This window comes from Malus sylvestris, chromosome 15 (assembly GCF_916048215.2).
Source record: "Malus sylvestris chromosome 15, drMalSylv7.2, whole genome shotgun sequence".
Lineage (NCBI taxonomy): Eukaryota > Viridiplantae > Streptophyta > Magnoliopsida > Rosales > Rosaceae > Malus > Malus sylvestris.
This window is the reverse complement of record NC_062274.1, coordinates 29,808,114-29,819,723: the sequence shown is the minus strand read 5'-3', so window position 1 is coordinate 29,819,723 and position 11,610 is coordinate 29,808,114. Positions and strand designations below refer to the sequence as shown.

At 36.6% G+C, this 11,610-nt stretch overlaps 1 pseudogene; it reads right to left on the bottom strand.

Annotated features, from left to right (window-relative positions):
- Nucleotides 1-1,212: 1,212 nt before the first annotated feature.
- Nucleotides 1,213-10,952, bottom strand: LOC126603651 (nodulation receptor kinase-like; annotated as a pseudogene).
- Nucleotides 10,953-11,610: the final 658 nt, after the last annotated feature.

Here is an 11,610-nt window from a genome sequence, read left to right as displayed (position 1 = left end):
GCTCGTGATGCTTAGCGGATCATGCCATTGTTATAGACTATAGTATACACGGCGTTCCTGTAAGCATCCTCTTGTCTCTAGTATGGACGTGAACATATTTCTTCGCCTTGTAACTCAGTTCTAAATCAACCTATTCATTTCTTCTGCTTTTATGTTTGAGGTAAAGAAATATTTTTGTTTGTCCAGAGGGTTTTTTTTTTTTTTTTTTTTTTTGGATATACACTTATACACTTTAAATGAGAACACACTCTGCTTAGGATCTTTTATTTTCTCCACGGTGGAAGGCGACTTCTCTTGAAGAAAAACTAGTCCATATGAATGAGAAGATTGCAATCACAACATATCGAAGAGGTCACACCATGAAAAAGAATCCGGTGAGAGGCGAAGTTCGAATCCCCTTCGGTATGAACCTTATTTGTGCAACAACTTCAAGATACGATCACAAACACCCTTAGAGCAAACTATGGAGCTACATTGGGATATTCTTATGTACTCTTAACCGTATACCAAGAGGGTTGACTGCTTGCGGTTGTCACCAGGATACCAATCTCATAGGTTCAATGCATTCAGATTAAAAAGGCAACCCAAAACAACATGTTGCCCATTTCGTCAAAACCTTTAACAATGTCGGAACAAAAGGTGACCAGCTTGTGAAACAGTGAGGGAATGCGTTCGATTGGAGCACGAACCTTAAAACCTAAATTGATCAACAATTGGGACCAGATGGCGCGGGAATTCTTTGATAGCTTCTATAACAACCGTCGCATAGTGAGCATGATAGAATTCACAAACACAAAGAAATGTGTCTACATTGACCGATGACGCTCATTAAGCCTTGACTACAAGGATAGACTTACCGAAGCATCAGAAGTCGCCCAGTGGATGCAAGGTATGCATTGGGGGGTTACTCTAAAGCTTAGGGGCTTACCTTGCAAGGGAATAAGCCATGATAAAAGATTTAATATGTAGGCTTGCAAGTAATTGCATGCTCGGTTTCTTTTCTTTCTTTCTTTTTTCCGTGATAAGAGAAATTCTTGGTCCCGTGATAAGAGAAATTCTTGGTCCAGACGACCATACCACACACAAAACACTTCACTCTTATATTGTGTGCCCACCGGTCCTTTTGCGATTGGCGTCCATATACGGACATCCAGACCAAAGAATTTCTCCTTTCAAAGACGACTTGCTAGGTATAACCCGCAATGGCAATGGTTTTGGTAGCAAAATATATTAGCGTTGCGTAGGTTACTTGAATGTTAAAGGATAAGGAAAATATATTACACAAGAAGGTGCAAAATTTCAAAAAGAGCATTTGGAAATTACTCTAATTCTCTCCTTTATCACTTATGCCAAGCAACAAAACAAATCATTCACAAACGGATGAAAATCTCATAATGCCAAGCAACAAAACAAATCATTCACAAACGGATGAAAATCTCATAAAACCATTCACTATCTTGGCTCTGGAGGAGCCATTTGTGACAATAGGTGAAGGTTCTGAAGGAGTGGGTGGCGGAATCCTTCTCTCCATCACCATGGAAGAAAAGTGATTGGATCCCGAGCTCTCTATGGATCTCATGTACTCCGATGCATTGTTCTCTATAATCAGAGCAAACTCTAGCTCCCTTACGACTTCAATCATGTTTTGTCGTGACGCGGCAAAGGGCTCAATACATGACAATGCAACCTCCACTACTCTCCACATGGCCTCCGCATGGTACGCTCCTTTTATGTTCGGGTCAACAATTTCATCAATCTTTGATTCCCTTGCATAGGATTTTGCCTGCATGAAAAGTTGTCTCTTTGTTAGTTTTCACTTACGAGCTGATTATGATAACTTCCTTCAGAAGCTTCACAATGATAATTAATCTCCAGAGGAGATGGAAAAGAAAAGTTTTCGGCCAGTTTGAAAGTGTAGACTGATGCAAAAGGTCATTGAGCTTTAAGCAAAACATCTAGGTTAGGAACATTAAATGGATCAAGGGTCTCTGGCGTCATAAAACATGATTAAACATACCCATTCAACCAAGCTCCACTCGGGGCGTGGCCAGTGTATGTTCAGAGGTTCCCGACCGCTTATGATTTCAAGCAGAACGACACCAAAGCTAAAAACATCACTTTTTGCTGATAGAGCTAAAAACATCACTTTTTGCTGATAGATGATGGGTCATGTAGTACCAGGTTCTGTTAAATATTTTCTATGGCTTAATTTTCTTCTTGCACTACATGAAAACTTCAATGCGCAAAAGCTAGGAGCATATTTAGCAGTTATTATCTTCAAAGGTTCCTGAATTGTCCATGTACTACATTCATCAAGAGTACAGTGGTTACATATATAATAAAAGAAACAAGATTTATTTTGTAAGCAGATGTGAGCTCAGAAGTTTTCTGGATTCGTATCCAAGATTTTATTTTATTTTTATTTTTATTTTTATTTTTTTGTGTAGGGGTTTTCTCAATTGAATTATTATGTTAATTCCTAAGCACTTTAAGAGTCATATCACTTCGGATTGCATCCATATGATAAATGGACCGTAATATTATATGGTTTCATGTTCTGGTATATAGATTTGAGGATACCTTATTTTTATCTATTTCAATTTTCTCTTTGAATTTTCACTTCTCTCTCTCTCTCTCTCTCTGTTTTCCCTCCTCAACCTCCCTTCTTTTGTTTCTATCATCTTTCATTTTCATTCTGTCCTACCTTAATTGATATTTGAGTGTTCTTGCAGTTCGACGTATCGATAGTCCATACCAATTGTAAATATAATTATAAACCAAACTAAAATTTAAAGGCCCAAAAAAATTTAAAAAAACCAAAGGTATAAGTTGACGAAGCAATCTTACTCCGGATCCAAGTATCCCGCCGTCCCTCTTACTTCCAGAGAAGCACAACTGTCACCTTCTTGAGGAGCATATTTTGAAAAACCTAAGTCTGCCACCTTGGCAGTCATGCTATCATCCAAAAGTATATTACTTGATTTCACATCCCTATGTATAATGCAACGACCAGCAAAATTGTGAAGATGCGTCAAACCTGAACAGTAAAAGCACTCATCAGAGATTCTGATATTCCAAATGCTCAAGGGATAAGATTGTGAAATCAACAAAACAACCAGAAGATGAGGCTATAACATGAGGAAAATTTAAAGTAGGTACCGTATGCCACAAACATAAAATGCTATTACATGGAACTTTACTGAAGCCAGACCAAAATCTTAAAGCACAAAATGAGTTGCCAACTTTCAGGTCCTTCCAATATATGAAGGTCCCCAGACAACAAGTGCCAATCCATGGGAATATATCTAGGGAAATGCTATTTACACAACTTTCTCACCTCATATACACCTCTTGTTTTGTAGCCGTTAGATTGACCAATTAAAGTAAAATCGCCAGTCATGATTGACAGAGGGTGTGCAAAAGGTTAAATGGACAAGAACATTGAAATTAAATGGACAAGAAATTGCATATGCCAAGGTCCAATAATTAATTTGTGAAGATGTGTCAAATACCAGAATGTCTTGGTTTGTATATGTTCAAACGTATAATTAAGCTATACATGATGTGATCTTTTGAGATCTTGGGGGACATTTTCCAAGGCTGAATATGCTAATAATACAGAATATTCTGTATCACTTGCCTCGAGCAGCACCAAGAGTAATTGACAGTCTGGTTGGCCAGTCCAGAATTTTTCTTTTTGCTGCTTCCCCTGTTAATAATTGGTTTCAGTATTAAAAAAAAAAAATGACATTGAAAGGTAGGAATCGAAAGAAACAGTGACTCAGCCAGTACCATAGAGACAATCCTGTAAAGTGCCGTTGGACATAAATAGATAAACCAGAATTTCTTGGTCATTCTCACAACAATAACCGAGAAGGGGCATGAGGTTCTCATGGCGTATAGCTGACAGAAGATTTAGCTGTAAAGCACATCAAAAGAATTATCATTTACATTTTAAGGCATATTAAAGTCACAAATGACAGTTGGTTATGGCGATAAGAAAACAAGACACTAGGTACAGATGGGAATTTAATGTTGAAAAGAAATGATTTCTTGTATAAACATGAATAGTCCCCTATTATAGTCGTTATCAAAGAGTAACGGTATTACCACGCCCAAAGTGTTTACCCCACCCTCAATACTGTCACTCTCATATTTTCGAAGAATGAAGAGACACAATGATATTCAAGTTATCAAAGAACACTATTACCACGCTCAAATGGTAGATAACTGGAGGACTGTTCCATAAAATTACTGAAAGCTATAACTGGAAATGCTCAAAATAAAAATAGAGTATCCAACCTCATTCTCAAATTCCCGAGTTCCTTGGGTTGATGTTGCTGACCGAACCTTTACTGCCACTTCCTGACCATCAATTAAAGTGCCATGGAAAACAGACCCAAAACCTCCTTCACCTATCAAGGTCTTGTACCTTTGGGTAGCAGCCTCTATGTACTCAAGAGTAAATGTCTCTATGGATATTGACTTCATAACCAGATCGTCCATGCTTGGTAACGAGAAAATTAAATCTGCAGTTTGAGGATTTCTATATTCAGAGGCTGCATATTTAAAAAAGCGAAATACAATTCCACCAGTGCCTCAACTAGCCTGACTGTGAAAAACATCTTCAATTTGCAGATTATAAACAGACCCATGTTTTTCCTTTACTGAACGTACAAGGATATGTCAATCTGTCACAGAACAGTCATAACTACAGTTGATGAGTCAAAAACATGTTAATCGTATCCTTGTATATTCATCGTAACTACTCTACAAGCTATAACAGAACAGTCATATTGACACGTGATGTCTAAGTAGGTTCCAGATTAACTTGCAAAATCATGTCCCAAAACAAGCTAGCGAAAGTTTGTAACCTTCTGACAAGTGACAAGTTTACAAGACGTGTTGAAAACTCAAATTATCTATATTATATGCATTAAAGGTGTGATTATACTAAAAATTATTGTAAAAGAAAATTAAAATAGGATTTTTCGTTCCAAGATCTAATTGAAATTTCACATTGGTAATACAATTTGAATACAATGTATGATTAAAAGCATTTATTTTAATTATGTGCAAATGTTATTCACAAACTAGTTATCAAGTCCACAATAATTTTCATGTAACTTGTGTTAGTTTAAACTTAAAAACTGCAAGAACTATTAGAAAGCAAAATTTTGTTAATTCCTTTTATTGTGGTGGAAATGTTAGGGATATGGTTGGGTAAGGGATTTCAGAGTCATGGGATTGAAAGCCAAATTATAAAGGAAAAAAATCACAAAATGCTGGATAGGAGGGATTAGGAAATGCATCATATGAGCATTACAAAGGCATAGAGAGGGATTAGGAAATGCATCATATGAGCATTACAAAGGCATATGAGAGGGATTAGCTAATCGCTCCTAGGAGGATGTCATTTGCAAACCCCTCTTACATGCCTTTGTAATGCTCTATGGTGTATTGCTTACTCCCCCAACATTTTGTGATTCCTTTCTTTATAATTTGGCTTTGAATCCCATGTACCTCACCCAAACGTAGCCTAGAAGTATAAGTGCGATACCAAGAACAATTAAGCATCTAATGCACTCACTCTTTGTCATATGATGATGTCTTTTTATATCAAAATTTCCTTGAGGTAGAAAGTTTTGTCTCCAAGTGCAGAAAATTATCCCAACTACAATGGTTAGTAGTACAAACCCAGATGCAGCAGCAGCACCAATGATGATTCGTTGATTAGAAGCTTCTTGAGCATTGCAACTTTCTTGGCTGTATTATAGAGATACAAATTTCAGATTTTTTTCAAATACTTTTAGTTTTAGTTATTCTTCAATCCAAAAATTTCGTATGGATGCATAGAAAATAAAAATTGTACCCCGTGGTAAGTTTTGAGCCATTGAAACTGGAGGGAATATCTTTTGCAACATGAGGGTTGCACCTGAGATTTCCGTCGATGAACCACATGGAGATGAATTTATGGAGGCATGTCTAATGTTATGTAGCTAGACTCATATGAGACAAAGAATATAGAAGAGCTTACAGTATATCCAAATGTGGCAGTGAGATAAGAGATAATGGAAGTGACCCCCAAAGGTCATTGAAGCTCAGATCCCTGATGATATGAAGGTAATCAATAAAAAAAATGAGTCATACAGAATTAGGTCCGTTCAGAATACTTAAAATTGAAGAGAAGTACATAAAGAATTTTTGAAACCATAAAAGGTAAACAGCTAGTTTTAACAACTTTTTTAGGCTAAACTATAGAATCAAAAGATCCAGTATCAAAGGCCAGTCATCATATTCAGCAGATCACATTATCCCAAATAGAGAGTGCCAAAAAAAAAAAAAACTGTGACTTGACGATTCAAGTATAAAAAGAGGAAAGTGCAAAAAACTAACAACTTTTTTACTTCCACGAATTCTAGTAGATATTTTAGAATTTTAATATGGTATGTTTTCATGCAAATATACAAGTTTGAAATGTGGGAATGTCCTTGTAAATTTAGTATCAGCACAATATTTGGGGTGTTATCTTCCTAAGGATGCCCAGCACAAGTATGCCACAGTTGATCTGTGTAAGAAAGGACACTTTCCTACAGCTCAAGGCCACATTTATGGATTTAGTCAGTCTAGGACGCTTAACATCATTGGTTTGTATCATGCAATATTTGGGGATTACACAATGGTAGTAAGCAGAGGTCGCACTTGGTGCGATGGCAAGTGCCTTCGCCCATGAGTGGTAGGTCTCGGGTTCGAGACTTGGGAGCAGCCTCTCCATAAAATGGGGGTAAGGCTAGCCGACATTCACCTCTCCCAGACCCTGCGTAAAGCGGGAGCCTTGTGCACTGGGTATACAATGGTAGTAAGCAACGGTAGTAAGTAACGTATGGAGGCCTTTCCTATACATCACACAATGGCCTTAAATGATTCTACCTAAGCGATGCAGGCTGTTCACAATCTTTAGAATCTCTATTCCAAATGTTAGTATTCCATTGGTGGAGTTGGATAACTATTTATTAAATCACCAACTGAAACTGCCATCATTTCAAAACTGAATGTGAAAGAGAAATTTACACTGAGGTCAGCAGGGAGGAAGGAAGAAATGCTGGAATGTTGCCAGTAAAGTCATTGTGGCTGAGGTTCCTACATATCACAAACAAAAGAGAGCAATGCATTGAAATTAGAGTACAGTTACTCAGTCAAGTGAAACATGAGAAAGCCCAAATAGAACGGTGCTTCAAACATACAGGACTTTTAGGTGGCTCAGCTTAGTGATACTTGAAGGAACTGGCCCTTTAAGAAAGCTTTTATGATCAAACCCCCTCTGAATGCCTGACGAAAGATCCCTGAAATTCGTAAAACTGAGGAAAGTTAAAAATGAAATGCGCAAAAGCAATTAATCTAATCAATAATCAATTTCCAATCAAAGCTGATAACTATCCTCTTTTCCCTACTTTGCAATCAAATCTTATATTATTATGGTTTTCAACTTTTTCCACAAGGAGTTGTGGATTTAAGGTCTTTAACAATACATTTTTGACAAAAAAAAAGAAAAAGAAAAAAAAGGATAAAACTTCACTCCCAAAGTATCCCACAGCACTGAAAACTAGTATAATTTAATACAAATACCATATTCTCATGATTCCATGTAAGCCATTTGCAGAACTTCTAAGAAAATGGAAACAAATAACTTACAGTTCAGTAATGATACTGTACCCATCAATGGATTCACATGTAATACCATCCCATGGAACTGGTAGACACGGGTCTCCAGCCCAACCCTCCCAAACTTCAATCTCTTGGTTATTCTTCAGCATCTCATTCTTCACCTCCAAAATCACTTCCACTGTATAAAACCCAGTTAATTACTACAAACACCCAATTGGAAACTGCAAATTCCAGTGAAAAAAAAAAACCCAACTTACCATCACTTTTAGTAGTCTCTGGACGCCACGGGAGCACCTGCAAGATCTCATAAGCATTGCAAATGGGTCCATTTTCCGACCCGGAGACCTTAACCAAAGTCAAATTCAGGGACCCATTTGTCATGACAGTGAAAGCAAGCTCCTTGTAATTGGACCCATTTCCCGAGACGTCAAATCTCCCTTCTTTTATCTCATCGTTGAGGAAAATATCGAACACCCTTTGGCCGGTTTGGACCGTCCGATCGACCTCGTAGATGTAGAGGAACACGAGGTACTGGTAACTTTCTGTGGGGAGGCCATTGTGGAGAAAACGCAAACTGTCTGTAGCCGCTAGAGCTGTTTGCAGGACTTGCAGAGGCGGAGACGCGGTGGCGTTGCCGGAAATGGAGACGTTGGGTTGTGATGTGTGATAGGTTCCGCATCCTGGGTCGGCACTTGAATTTGATTTCCATATTCTGTCATTTGTGTCATTTGGATACCTGAAAATGACCAACCCAATTCATAGTCATGTCATTAGAATGGGTAGTGAGACCAATGCACGGTAGAGGTTCATTACATTTTGGTTTAATAATGCATTGTTATATGAAAAAGGCGACCAGACTTGGTTGCAATGAGAAGAAACTATTGTCCCGATGAACTTACTTAACTTACATTTGCTCATATGATTTTCAGCTTTTAATTGTGAAAAAAGTTCCTTTAAGACTTTCATACTACATCATTTACTAATGTAATGATGTATAATTCATGAATATCATGCATTGTATGTGACATGTGACTCATTGCATCACAATGACGTGGTTTAACAATTTTATTTATACTTTTGTCTTTTTACATGTCGTAGAAGTTAATTGAGTGTTGAAGAAGCGATGGGTAGTAAGTGTCTACTAATCTTTAGCAACACAGTTTAATTAATGTGGTATAACAATTTTATTTTATTTTATTGTTTTTACATGGTCGTAGAAGTTAATTGAGCGTTGAAGAAGTGGTGGGTGGTGAGTGTCTAATAATCTTTGGCAAAGCTTTGTAATTTGTTAGAGTAATATTTATGCTTCCATAATACATAAAGGGGTGTGCGGATATTTTACTTCTCACACATCTCTTAATAATTTATGTCCATTGATCTTTTTCAATTCATCATATCCAACGGCCGAAAATTAAAAAGGTGTGTGAGAAGTAAAATAAGGTGTGTGGATATCACACCCTACATAAAAAGTATAATTTCTACACGTCATTGTTCATTTTGTTATTGGGGTGTGATATCCACACACCCCATTTTACTTCTCACACACATTTTTAATTTTCGGCCGTCGGATCGGATGAATTGAAGAAGATCAACGGACAGAAATTATCAAGGGGTGTGTGAGAAGTAAAATAGGATGTGTACATAGCATACCCCTTGTTACTAGTACAATATTCCTCGTTTCTAGATACATGTCACGAGCCACCACTACAAAGTGAGCAAAATTGCATTGGATTGGATAGTATACATAAGTTCACATGTGGGTTTCTCAACTTAAGTTTGACATAATTTTAAATACTACTTCCTTTTGCATTCAGGTCTGCAAATATGGATTTAACGAAATTAGTTAAAGCAGTGTGTTTTATCCTTTGCATTTCAATTTGAATCTTCATTGTTTGTCACATAAATTAAGGTATGTATTTGAGTTTTGATGATTGAATTCTGTGAGTAAAGAAAAGATAATCGTCATGTTTCCATGTTTCTATACTTTGTTTAATTACACTTTTTTTTAAGCTAACATCCTTGATCCTTGGTTTTGAAGAAAGCATACCTGATATCATCTTTTGTAATTCCAAAACTATTTCTTGTAACCAATTTCAGAACACTTGAAGGGAAGTTCTCTAAATAGTATTTCAAATCCTGCAGAAGCCTCAGCTCAAGCTCTGAAATATAAGGAGCTCCCTTGCCATACACCAAACACAGATATGTGTCATCCTCAGTAGCTCGAAAAATCCCTTCAACCACCGACAAGTCCTCCGACGAATCTACGACAGCAATCGGGGTCACACCAAACCGAAAAACTAGAGCCCCAAATGTGTCCAAATAGAAATGTAGCCCTAATCAGATAGTCTTCATCCTTCTCTGTTGATAGCTTGTAACATCTTTTCTGGCCTGAATTCTGGTAAAATACTCTACTTCTGTTGTAACCGGAGTAGTCTACCTCTGACTGAGCTCTTGTGTAACAGCTTGTGGTATTAGGAAACTGTTCATAGTCCGATATCCAACTAATGTTTCTGCTATCCGTGTAATTCGATTCCCCGCAGCACGCAATGCTCACAAATCTGCCTGCATAACAAAGCAGATACTAAATTAATTCTTGTTAAGAACATTGGGGTGAAATTAAGCATACTCCGGAACATGTTAGGAACAATCGAAATATATGTGACTAAATTTCGAAAACCCTTGTTTCACATCTTTGAAAAGATCTGCCGTTGCTTAATGTTAGGTCATTGATCTCCAATATTATGGCATGAGAACAAGCTATCCACTACAAGAGTTTTAACTCATTTTCTTTCTACCTAATTTCTTGATCATATCAGAAGGTTTGGAATTGAGTCTCGCAGGATTAAATACGGACTAAAGTTATTAAAATACAATTACAGAATATGTACAAAATCTGAAAACCTTAATTACGTTGTTAATCTCTTAATGATGACCATGAATTTGCTTACCTTCATCTGCAGAAGTGGATGGAACAAGAATGAAGAGGCAGATGATCGAAAACTTGATTAGTCTTAAAACCCGATAATCAAATTCCTTCATCATCGTTTTATCTTAGGCCTACGTCGCCCCATTTGGTAATCAAACTCATAACCATGCCAACATATGTGACTTTTTTTCCAATCCCACCTACACAATAAGGTCTGGTAATTTTAATCGAACTCACCCTCTATCCGGCTTGCAAAATTACTCACCTCAGTTAACTCGACCAAAATCTTCGACTAATTTCCACCAACTTACATGTAATTAGTAAAACAATTAAGCATCTTGATCAGGCCGAAAAATACACACGTGACAAAGTTGTACATGTAGCAAGCTACATAGAATTATGACCTAGGAACTGCAGAGACGAAAGAGAATCAAAAGGGTGGGGGGAAGAGGAGAGGGAAGAGATCTGTGAGAATGATTTGACTTGTAATTAGACCCGGTAGTTTCTAATATGACACGGTGACACGACACAAAAACGACACGAAAATAAGGAGTTTCGGGTAGCACGTGGGTAACGCGTTTCGACCCGTTAAGAAAAAAATTATTTTGATAATTTTAAAGTTTAATTACTAAAAGATTTATTATAAAATACAATTGTCATATTAATATATACAATATATTCTATATTAAATATATAGTTTTGTATTATTATTGTATATAAGTTAAAAAAAAAAAGTTTTAGTCATTATTTATTTTTATTATAAGAGTTCCTTATTATCATTACTAGGATAAATTTTACTTAACATGTTGTTGTCCAAAATTAAAATAAACTAATATAGTATTTGTATAGGCAAGAACTAAGAAGACATACATACAAGTATGAAAAATGTGAAAGAATATATAAACACTCATGATTCATCATTATTCCTCCACAAGTAGATAATGGTTATACTTACATTATCGTTTAGATTTTTAAAATCCTCCAAACCTTCATGAATAATGTTTTTTATTTGAGGAAAA